Source organism: Varroa jacobsoni, unplaced genomic scaffold, assembly GCF_002532875.2.
Source record: "Varroa jacobsoni isolate VJ856 unplaced genomic scaffold, vjacob_1.0 scaffold_1463, whole genome shotgun sequence".
NCBI lineage: Eukaryota > Metazoa > Arthropoda > Arachnida > Mesostigmata > Varroidae > Varroa > Varroa jacobsoni.
Window position 1 is genome coordinate 556,097 of NW_019214365.1, and position 12,973 is coordinate 569,069.

Below are 12,973 nucleotides of genomic sequence, written 5' to 3' on the forward strand. Positions count from 1 at the left end.
ATATATATATATGGTGCACAGTTTGAACATAGCTACGTATATCTGGACCAGTTCTATCGCTAGCCAAGGGGCGAACCTTGTGATTGTTATCGGTGTGTTCCTCTTGCTGCCTGGTTTATGAGTTGCCCCCTATCTCGCTATTGGTCTCTTGGGTCGAGGAGTCCAGGATAACAGGCCGACCAATAGAAGGCAGCTTGCCTATTCGGTCCACGACGCAGTTCTTTCCCAGCTCCAGTTTCACATCGGCAGCGGCAACAGGATCAGCCACTCGATGTCTATTACGTTACTGTTTCAGGATCGGTCGAGTAGTCGGCCGTGGAGTCGTCCTACTCTCTTACGCCCATTCGGTGGGGAATCACTTAACCAGATCGGTCAACCTCTTTAGGGCAATCGGAGGCAGAGACAAGGCCTGATTAGGCAAGGCCACTGCTAAAGCAGAGTCCGCTTTGGAGGAAACAGATTCGTGGAGATAAAGAATAAAGTGAGGTGAGAGAGAGTTGCATTCTGTGAAGTAGCGGTATAAGAGAACAACGTTAGCGCAGATTGTGAATTTCGACGGTAAGCAACGCGGCCTGATAACGACGATAATCTAACAGCAAATGATGGCATTCTGCGCGTTTTCGACCGCCGTCAAGAAGAAGTCGAATTTGCTTTTGTGGTCGAGTGCACTCAATTCTAAGTGAGTATGATGGTTCCATTTGGTAATCCTTAACGCACAGGAAAAGTGGGTGAACCTCGTATAGTTAACACTGAATGACTGTGAGAAACGTAGAAAACAATGGTACAAGACTGCAATATTAATGGCGAGATGAACAAATGCTCTACGACAGAGCGTATCGAAAAGATCTAGTAGGGTCACAGTATGTCAAAGAGAAGATTGCACATGAACTTGTACGTGTACTTTTGCTGTTCAAGTTACCCAAAGCACGTGCCAACCCAGCAAGCTTTGTTCAAAATTAATGCTAGATTTTACTTGAGTTTTTTTAATTGGCATTTAAAGGAAGCATTACTAAACTGTATATATCTGTCTATGTCAGTACGACCGATTATTCTTGATAAAATTGCATGTAGTTTCCAGTAAATTACTATTGGCTCATTTTCTACGAAAACAGTGAGGCTAGTATTTAGATATGAATACGATATAAGTCAAGTAAGAGGGCAATATAAATTGAAAATGTCTAAGTAGGTCGCTTTGTTGCTACGAGCTAAGCGGGTCAGCGCCGGGACTCCAGCGCTATTGACCAACGTAATTTGTCGTCTAACACATACACGCTATAATCCTCGTTATTTTCAGTTTTTAGTAAATATACCGCTGGTTAGTGCGTAACGACCTTCTTAAATCATAGCAAGTGTCTAGTTCTCAAAAATTTTTACCGTTTCACGCCAACCTGGCTTATCGTCTAAATTGCCTTTTGTTGTTACTACCTAGCTTAAGTACGTCAATAACGTCGCGTGCTAAGAATATGATGAGTACAAAACCCACAAAGACTTACGTAGCAGGATGCAGATCTATAAGTCAATATATACCCGTTTATTGATACAAATTGGCTGTGGTTTGTTTGTGGCCACTACGGTTAAGTTGGCAGTTCGTTTATTCGGCCTCAAGGCATTACATGTCCGCCATGTTTCATGTTGTTTCATCCACAAGCCTCAAGGAGTAGGCTGGATAGAAACAAGTGGCGAAGGCGGTGAAGATGCTCAGTATCGTTTCTTCGTCATTCAACAAGACGAAACCGGTCGAGTATGGTGGGCAGGAAACAAAACTCCACCTTAGATATCTTCCCATTGGCTTTCCTTGAAAACGTAGTGTATGTGAGTTCGTGTCTTCTTCTATGGTTTGTTGAGCATGTCTTGTGTATGTGTGTACGCGTCGGCATACGCTCTACTTGTATATTTGTCCTCGAAATCTTACGCAACCGATAACATAGGAACACCCTTCAGACTCGACTTCGGCTCCGGTCCCTCTCTACAAGAGGAGATACGACGGCTGTTACCAATAGGCCTGGTCTTACCACTGCATGGTAGATCAAGGAGATGTGGTTGAGGATAACGTTGCTACATACATGAGTGTATACTGGTATTCGTAACAAGCGGCCTGGACCAGGGCCAAAAGGAGTTGGAACCGGGATACAGGATAACGCTGGTCAAACAGCGAGAAATAGAGAGAGATGGAAGAGAGTAGACACTGGTACGACCTGAAGTGACGCGCCGCAGAACTCAATATATACGGCTTGTACGAGTAAATCTAGCAGGCGACCGATGCAAATGGCGCAGCGAGTGTCGACAGTGACGAAAAAAGCTAGACGACAATATTTCGTTGGGTGGTAACATCGTCTGATGGTTATTGGTGGTAGAAATACTACGGAAAGTTGGACAAGTTAAAGTATAATTTTTTTCGAACGATAATAAGGTAAAAGGATCGCTATATCTTTCAAGAGATATTTTAACAAGATAATGATGGACTCGCAATAATAGAACTGCGGTATGAACATATTTTTCTACTACATATTTTCAACTGTGAGCTTACCTGGATCATTTGGATATCTTTCCAGATAAATACACAATACAGAAATATCAAAGCTGTCTATTACTGAACAATATATAAGAACTTCAATGAACAGGTACGACGATTTTTAGCATGTATCCCGTCAAAACTCCTAGATGATGTAAAATAAAATATCTGCGAGTTTTTCGATAGGCGTGTGACTGTTTTACACCAAATTTAGTACAATGTGTAGTCTGCATCCTGTTAAAATGACACAAATCGATGCTTCGTAAACACGTCGATCATAGGCCCAGCGGTGAACGTATTTATGGGTATTTAATAGAAAGCATACTCATAACTGGGAAGTAATATAAACTTTAGCGAAAGGAATGATAAGGGCAATGGAAGTGCACACATTGAGCTTACCTAACTTCCCATTCAAGGGTCGGGTAGTTGCATAGATGGATAGGCGGCATCACATTTCACTGTTGGACTCCTAAAAGCTACCCGCACTGAACGGAATTACGGTGTCGAGGTTTCCAACAGATTGCTCATCTATCCGGGTCTAGCCCAATCGCGATTACTCTTCGAAAGCTCAAGTGGAACGTATAAAGGCGGTTCCCGCATATTGTGGAGGAGACCTTCCTTTTTACGCTGGTTTCGGTCCCGCTAGTGTTCCTTTGGAATTTGATAGGCTAGGAGCTAACTCAGAGAAAAGGTCTTGGTCGTAGGTCAGAAATTCATACAGTCAAGATAAGAGTTTTTTTCTCTAGCGGATACAATAGTAAGTCCATTTAACCTATACGGGTTGATATTTTTATTATTATACTTCTGGCAGGGACGCCTCGCTTCAGCATAGTATTAGACATGGGATCAAGGGCGCGTTTGCAAGCGTCCCGTTGTAGTTTCTTTTTGGGACTGTATTCGGAGATGCTCACGCATGAATCACGTAGCATTCAGCAAGTGGAGAAATGAACTATACACCTACCAATGCATGAAACAGGACGCCCTGTTTACTCTGTCGCCACGCATGTATCGCATGCATATTACGACGCATCGAGAGAGACCATGGATGGGACTTTGGGACCGTGGCATGACCGATGCGCGACTTACATCTGTGCAAACTCACCGATGTGGGTAAATAACGCACGTTCGTTCAGCGATGGGTGTACGTCGTTGCATTCAAACACAGCCCGGGTACATAGCCGGTGTCGTCTCCTATAGCCCAGCTCGATCTACATAGCCCGTAGACTTCGAATGGTAGAACATGATAACAATAACGACGAGTCCGCCTTTCTACAATAGTTCACGATAAGGAACGGATGTGCTACTGCATCTGTTCAGGCCAAGCGCGATTTTCTACGATCAGGTTTTCTTTTTTGTCAGGGAGCGTACCAGCCGCGGAGAATCAGTGTGGTGGACAAAAGAAAGAAAAAAATCGGCAAAGAAAGATAGTCGCTTTCGGCCAATCCCCGGAATCGTTCCAGACATTTACCGGAAGCTCGGACGACCCGGCCTCTCTGTTCTTTCGTTGAACATGCTTCGACAATCAGACTTGAGTGCGGAAGACGGGAAAGCTGACGGGTGAAGAACGCGGCGTAACAGCGGCTCCTCTGCTCGTTTTTCCTGAAGGCAAAGCGTACTGTTCTGGTGTTCCCTGGGGCATAGGGATCAAGTGCGCACTGTATTTGGGGTAGAATGTACGAGTGAGTGGCAGTAAGAGAAAGTAAAAGAAAAAGGAAGAAACTATGCCTCGGTATGGCTGGATTCGATGTGTGCGCAGAGAGGGAGCGCAGTATGCGTCTGTGCTTAGGGCCAACCAGCCAGAGATACAAGACAAGGACGCCACTGTGTCAGAGACAACGAGAAGCATCGAGAGATTTAAAGGTCAGCAGCAAACAGGACCACGGTTCTTGTGTTCGGTATTCACTGATGATCTCTTGCTGCGGTGTGCCGCTCACTCTGGTATTGCCTGACCCGGAACAGAGAACAAAAATACAAAGAAGCAGGTCGAAGGAACAAGGCGCTGGAAGGCATCAGGAACTATAAAGGTGGAAAGACTGGAGGCAATCGAGGGAGAGAGAGGATAAGGAGTTAAACATGGAATTTGAAGACAGGAACAACAGTACGGCTGACGCGATGCCTGTGTCCTCCAGCTGCAAACTATACTTTGATGGTTCGCACGAGAACCTGGCAGAGAAAATTAACAGAAGCAAACGTGGCCGATAGGGTGTGTGTAGTATCTTCTACGCCTTTGCCTTAACATAATTCTGGCACTCTTACTTCACTGTATAGGCCGTTGCAAGTCAGAACTAGTTGACTTTAGCTGCTACGCGGTTACTTTTGTGTAAAACATTTTGCTAAAAAGTAAATGAAGCCAATACCTAAATTTGTGAAGAAGAATATGATGCCACCGAAGAAATCGGGGTAGTGCAGAGCAAAACAAACAGTATTGCAGATCATGCTAATTTAAACGCATTCATTTCGGCTGTACAGTATATGTCTAAAGAAAGGCAGTTCCCAAAGGCGGAGTACGTTTTTTCAATCTTGTCTAATGGTCATAAGTGTACCCTTTTCGTGTACTAACTTATAGCTTACTTTAATTTTCCTTAATAATGTAGTTGCGTCAAGCTTGGTCTTTTAACCCCAGCCTCTTCACCTCTCTCCTGTTCGTCACGCACTCGAAATAGCGTTCACTTTCAAAGAATACATGCTTTTACAAGCACATGAGCGGGGTGACTAGTCCCTTGCTTTCTCCACGAGTATAAGAAAACGTTTTAAAATCAATCATGTTATCGCTTCCTTCGACGGGTCTTGCAGAAGTCGTCGTCTCAAACTGCCCTGCCTCAGTAGCTACTCATACAACACATCCTGTCTTTTCGCCGTTCCGTCTCTCGAAGCCCTCATTTGCCCAGGTTGTGTAACTCCCTCACCAACCATTCACTGGCTACCACTTTTGCTGCCTCATCCGTTCCGGTAGTATCTACCTATATGCGGGAGTCCGAGTGGGAAGATCATGTCTTGGCTGAGATCGCATTCAGGTTCCGGGGCCAACGGCTCTCGAGCAACCTGGTAGTGAAAACGCGGTTGAGTGTTTCTTTGCTGGAACTGGTCCCTATTTATGATGCTTTCGAATGCCCGCCCGCACCCGATTACCCTTCGACTCCTCCGTCCCATAGCTGTCGAGTTCCTGGAGCGCTTTAACACGAGAGCAGCAGCTCTTCTTATCTCATTATCGCACCCGCCGGACTCAACAACGCGGAACGGGTTATCTGCTCCACAACACGGATACCGCGGGGCCAACAACCGCCGACACACACTGTTCATCTCCCCCACGGAGCTCCTTTCCTGTTTTACCCCAGTCTGCCTTCTGACACTCCGTCGGTCGTCCACTTGGTTTTCCGCGTTTTCTTTCTCCCTCTCTTACAAACGTTCGCTTCCGCGCTGACTCCTCTTCTTTGCAGGGCCGCCCCTCGACCAGTGGGGGCTAAAAGGAGTTTGTTCCAATGACCGTAAGCATGCGTGGTGCTACCGCCAAGAGTGGTCCCGAGAGACACCGAAGAGCCAATCCTCAAGTGGCAACAATGAGGGCAGAATGGTTAGGAGACTGCGTTGTTTCAAATAGAATAGTCACGAAATTGTAACCCTATTCTAATTGTAAAGAAACAGCGATGCATGTAATGAAGGATAAGAAATAGTAGAGCAGAAGGCAACTCCCTTAAACGAAAGGCCTTTATACAGTGTTCGCCTCTATACGGTCCTATAGTTATGTACGTATTACCGTGTTCACTTTTCATATAGTGCACAGCGAAAGGTCTTATCTGTCCTAGTAGGGAATTTTCTTTTACAGTTATGTAAGTTGAGCATTTTACGCTGATTGAAAAATGCTAATTTGCCATGTTGCAAAACTTGATTCTGTTCTCACAAGGCACACCCTTCCTCGGGGGTTGCTATGTCCTTTTTATAGTTGATGAACTTTTCTGTAAGTTATCGCTTTGTCAATAAGCGAAATATCATTTTCTAGAAGTATGCTCCTTAGCAAGAGAGATTTGTCGTTTCTTGTCGGCGCTACTTCCGATCGGCTGAAGTTAGGTGACAGCCAATGAAACTAATGACTGTATTGGTCTCAACTATAACCAAGCCACAGGCCGTACAAATTTGTTTATCGTCTAGTGGTGCTTGGCATACCGCATCTGTTTGATGCAAATTTTAAAAATTTATTTTCAGAAAATAAGTAGCTTGAACGGAGATCTACGGAAGCGGACGAGCATGCGATAATATTTTTTGTTATCAACGAAATATTCAATGAGACAAATGACGAAAGCTCTGCAATCAATAGTTACAACATATCGTTATCTTTTCATTGCATAGAACATTAATTAAATAAAGCATTTCTTTGCAAAACGTGTGACTACTTCCAATGGTATAGACTCTGAGGTAGTGGGATTACATAAAAAGACTTCCGCCCTCAAGTGGTGCTTAATAAGCGAAGTGGGTGTGAGCCCCCGGGCTTTGTAAAATTCTAGTGTAAAAAAGCCTGGCTGTATTATAACTAGAACGGAACAGCCCGAACCAAAACCGTAGTCTGTATAATAACAATAATGATAAATGTCACGAAACCTAATTTTTTGTTCAGATACCTTTTTTTATTTCGCCATTACTCTTACAACATCCAGTATTTCTTATCTATCAATTGTGATACAGGTTTTTTTCTGTTTAGTAAACATCTGTTGAACATAGACTAACACCTAGAGGAGGATAGAAAGAATCTATATCAAAGTAGCAGTAAATGTAAGCTCGGAAGCAAAAACGGTGTTTTTTCTTATTAAAGACTATGTTATGACTAGAACGGGGTGAATCTGTCCTGGGAGAGTTGTATTTAGCTTTCGGCGTGCCGTTAGTTCGCGTGAGTCTCTCCGTATGCCTGCGGCGAGAGATAAAGCACCTTGCCATCCTTTCATGCCGTGCCTGACTTCTTCGGCGAGCCGCTGATGAGAGTTACCCGACGACCCTAACTTTGTACGTTATGCATTTGCTTGCACGCGGGTGCGTGCTGGGACAGGTGGTGGGGACAAGAAAAAAATGAAAATATATGAACGTGCACAACCGGATGCTACTTTTTCCCGAAAACTAAAGTGTTTGCGCTTCGATACCCTCGATATCAAATATAGCATAAAGTGAGTGTTGGTGAAACGACAAAACCGTCGCCGTGCCAAAGCTAACTTGTACTTTTGACAAGCTGATAATGGTAGCCCAAAAATTAATAGCGGTTCGGAGAACGCGGTTCGGAGAACGCTAAGTCATGCTATCTTCACGCGCGGGAAAATCAAACTTCGTTCTTTTCAAAAAAAATATATAGGGCGTCTAAGATTAGTATCTATGCATTGATTTACATGCGTGCATATTAAGCTAACAAGAATCTATATATTAGTAAAGATTATTTTTCTACACTTTGTGTCGCTCATTTGAAGCGTTATTTTGAGCTCATGATTTCGATACCACCAACAGGGCATGCACTAGCCGTAAAAACCCTGGCCATCCACGTAACCTGGCATTCCACGCTCGCCTTGAATTTCACCTACTACAGGTCTGTCTACTTGTAGTAGGCGGAATGTATAGGTATACGTTGTTTTTAACATCATTTCATCGTCAAAAGCCCACTCAGTCTATGGAACATCCATAAATGTTTGTTAACGATCATTGGCTTATCATGAATCTAATTATCTATGTAATTTTTTAAGCAGTCTAGTTATAATTGTCAGTTGTAGAATAAGCTTCGGCGTACTCGATAGAGCTTTTCTTTTCAGGACTAGTGCTAGTCTCCTATGGGGAGTTCGACTGTACAGCTGCAGCTGCAGGAAATAGCCTATGATGTTTCGTTGCAGTTTTATTATAGAACTTGTTGGTTGATTTTAGCACTTACCGAAAAATTCTATCTAACTTCTTCTTGACGTTGTTGCTTTCAACCCTTTACTACACCGCTTTCTTAAATTTGGCCCTTTTCAGGGCATATCGTCCTGAAACAGCTATCCCAATAGCTATCATTGGCATGTTTTTCATTTTTGCGATCACTTAACCGCTAGGATAAACTTCTTGTACCAGAGGCCCTATAATAATACGTTTTTGTTGGAGAAAGCAGTTTGCATTGTTAGCATTAGATTTAAGGATCGATTTACTACATATTACGTACCGTTTATGCTCACATGGATCAGACTAAATTTGATCAGAATTCATTTTCTGCAGGCTAAATTGTCGTTTCATTATATGGCTCTGTTTTTACCACTGCTCTTCTGACTCGAAACGTTTAGCCAGACGCAAAATTTCTACCTTTAGAACCCCAGACTTTTTTAGGTACCACTTGGCATGCGGAACTGCTATCTGGTACCACCCAGTATACTCTTCATAAGAGCTTAGGATTTTAACTCAATGCGACGTTTTTCGTCAATGACCGCATCTACCTATACGCTACAAGGCAGTGTTTGTCAAACCAAACTACGGTCAGAAAGAAACAGGCGATAATTGGCTGACGGAGAAGACGTTAACCATAACGATTTGGTATCGTCGACGGCTAGACTAGACTAGACTCACAATAGTAAGTTCATAGCAAGAGACCTTTAACGGCTCTCTCCAGGTCCTCAGGAGACCTATAGAAGAAGGAAATAGTTCTTGCTGTCCTTCGAGTATCGACAACAGAACAACATGGAGGCAGTCAATTCAAGTGGAAAGCCCCAATCCGTTATGGAAACGAGGGCACCTTGAAGGGATACAACACCAAATAGATCTCTTGCCCTCGGGCTAATTGCCAACAAGAATTAGGGGTGCCGGAGTAAGGGAAAAGAGATGCTAACAAAGTCACACTCAACTCAGATCAAAATAGCCGACAACGAGGAAAGCAATCGAGAGAAGAAAGGGTTGTATAAGCAACAATAGGAGTAGACCGCGGCCGAATGAGCCATACAAAGCAACCGAGCGGACTCGACATACGGCTACACGCAGAGATTGTAAACAGACTTGGTCACAAGTGCATGCACGCTTATAACCACGCCTGGAGAGTGTATGAAAGAAAAGGGGCGATAGAGAAGATAAAGGCAGACCTATGTCCGCAAATACAGGCGCGTCCGTCGATCAATGGCAGCGATCCACGTCGCGAGCAGACCGTTAAGGAGTAGAATCGTGCAGCAAGTTGCATGCTGTAGGCACGCACGGACGCCTGTACACAAGGCAAAGCGACAGTACCCAACCACAGCAAAAGACGCTCATCCGTATCCCTGAATCGTCGCAAAGCAGTTGAGGCGGCATCGAGAAAAAAAAAACACGTATGAGGACAAGCAGAAAGATTGCTGCGCGCCGAACAATCGTTGCTATACACAGAAAAGGCCAAAAATATACACACACACGTAATATATACATAACGAATAGCGCGACTCGATCCAGCTAGATAATAACTGTAGGGCGGCAAAGCTAAACGCCACGAAGTAGAGGCAGATTATTAGGACAGCGATTGCAGTAGAGAAAACCGGTAAGCCTACAATTAACGGGACTAGTAGTAAAGCGATCAATAGATAACGATTCGTTGCGACAGTTGTTTCTTGTCGCGCATCGTTTCGTCTTTGAGTGACTAGGTCCCAAAATACAGAACTAGCTGCCATTTACTCTAGACTCTTACTCTCAGATAATGGTTAGCACTTTTGTTTGTTTCCTTGCGAGTTGCTCAGTGGCTCACCTTAATATCTCGTTTTTTACCGTTTACACCGTCTCCCATTTGATGCTGCAATTAAATGTACGCATAAGATTTGCAACGTAAAATGTTGACCGATAATTGTATCATTTATATTATTACTGAGTAATTGTCAGTTATCTGAAGGCAAATAAAACGCGAGTAAAACATACGTTTCAAGTACCAAAAAAAAATTCAAAATACCAAGCGGGTGGAGGCACATGGGGAAATTTTGAAATGCTTTTAAGTAGGTTTTTTTTTCTGATTTACTCTCATAGTAAATTTAGCTCTTAAAAAATAAAACGCGTTTCTTACAGTTTCTTTTATTGGGTTAGCTTTCAGCCATAAAATTTTCCAGATTAGATCGAACTGTACGACAAGTCGAGGCTCAGGCTCAGGAGATTCTAAATTGCCCCGCTTACTGATCTGTTCAGTGTAATGGGATAATGTCTTGACCTGGCCTTTTTTCTTTCGGTGCCTCACGCCTTGAGGCCTTTTTTCGATGATGGCTCCCAATCGCGATTTCCCAGACGAACCGTCCGGTCATTCGACCTACCTATTGCTGCAAATGATCGACGTCGCACTAGTTCGGGCAATCATCCGACTAGATCGGTGACAATACTTTCACCCCGGGTTACGACGATTTGTCTTGGGTGGGCAGAATGAAAGTCTGCGGTTATACGTTTTCCATGTATCATACACAGTGAATAAGACGACCTTTGGTTAAGTTGATTTTGTTGTGTTTTCTATCCGAAAGACTGCTAAGAACCTTCGAGCAGGTGTTGCCCTCTATGGTGAAAGCCACTGATTTGTCGAATATAAAAGCGCCTGTATTTATTATGACGTTACTGCCTAGTCCAAATACTCAAGTGCAAGTTATTTTTCATTAAGCATTAGTATGAGAAGGTAAACCGAAAACACCATTTTATTTGATACGATTATTGCTGTTTTTTTTTTTCTATTCGATACGAAGCTAAGCTATTTTAACAATACAAAAGTCTTCCGTTATATATTGCAGCAGTCACGAAGGCATTTGTTCTTGCGTTAGACGCGAATGAATTGCTAATCGTATTATAGGACTATATTTCGGGCCTGAAAATGCTTTTTCCATTGGAGTAGTAGCGTTACTGATAGTGTAATGTCAATGGTAAACCGTACGATAACGACGGTTCACAAATGAATAAAAGTTAAAATTGGCTACCCTAAGCGAATCTGCCTTATCTCTTCGGACGTTTCGACGGCACGATCGCATTGCGTTACAACCGAATCAATCATTTGTCGTGGAGCTCGTACCAACTAAAACACTATACGTAATACGTTTGGGGCTCGTATGATTATCTAGAACCGGATTTGGATTAGTTGAACATTTGAGTAACTCTATTAATTAAAGCTGCTACTTAGACAATCAAAAATGAGTGATATAATTCTTCTAGGCCGACTGGATAGGCTTGATAACGATTTGTAAAATGGAAAATTTCGACTTTTTACCAGTCGGACATCTATGACAATGACGGTTATTCTACCTGGTTATCACTAATGCCGTTATTGAAAAATATTTATCATGCCCATGAAGCGGTTTGGTCAGACGGTTTACACGTATAACTGGGCACGTTATGTTACTATTCGGAGCGAACGCTTAGGAAGACGACTATCCAACTTATCAAGTAAACATTACTAAAAATCTAACAAATCCGTATCAAGGAAGGGGTCGCTATCTATATCGAAACATGTCTCCATGCGTTTGCTGTCATCAGCGCCCAATGGCTGTTGGAAGCTATGAGCAAATTTTTTGGAATAAAGTACTGGATAACTTTTTGTGATAGAATCTGGGCGGTGTCGTAAATAATTGCGCTTTTGTTTAATGTTTGTTGAAATCAAGCTGAGCCATAAGCGTAGCTATTTTATTTTCTAATTTTTCGCCAGTTTTCTAATGTATCGTAGTCGATCCGCCTTCGATGTCAGAGTACTATTAGATTCTATGAGGGCTGTATTGACTACGAAAGGCTTCACCCCAACTCGCGGAGTAATTTACAACCTCAATATCTTCGTAACTTCGTTAAGTGTCACTTCGATATCACACGCTCGCGTGAATCATGCAGTTTCTACGTAGTACATATTTGACAATAAAGCTGCGTCAGCTCTTGGCGTTTGCTTCAGATTTATCAAAGACGTATTAGAAACTCGTTGGATGCACCTACCAAGCATGTTAGCACAATAAAACGGCGACTGGCAGAATGCGCTTATTGGACTGAAGTATTTACTGATCAGATCTGCAGTTACGAGGCAATCGAGTTTAGTAGCCACACCGTTTGACTTTGCGTGCTAGCAATCTATCGTGTATGTTCGCAGCCAACCCATTTCAAACAGGTTACGCCTAAGCTCGAAGCTAAAATCACAGGCCAACCTCGGCAAACGGCATCCAGTTTATTCCCTTTGAGTATAGTATGGAAAGCTTTAATGTCTAAAAATCTCTCGCAACCCTCGAATGTCATAAGTTATCTTCTTGCAAAGCATCCGCAACACCGTCCTCTAAGGCATACGAAAGTAAGTGTCGAAACCTGAAATCGGACTGGAGATCAACTCTGAAACCCAAAGCATTCCATTTGGCAAAATGACGTAGCGTACGAGATTAAGAACAGCGCCATTTCGGCCATCCGAAACAGCGGATATATATACCTTTATGAACAACGATAACAAATAGATTTCTCTATCTATCTATCTATCTATCTTTGGCCTGCAGCAAGCATAAGCAGTCGGGACGCAGGCTTCAT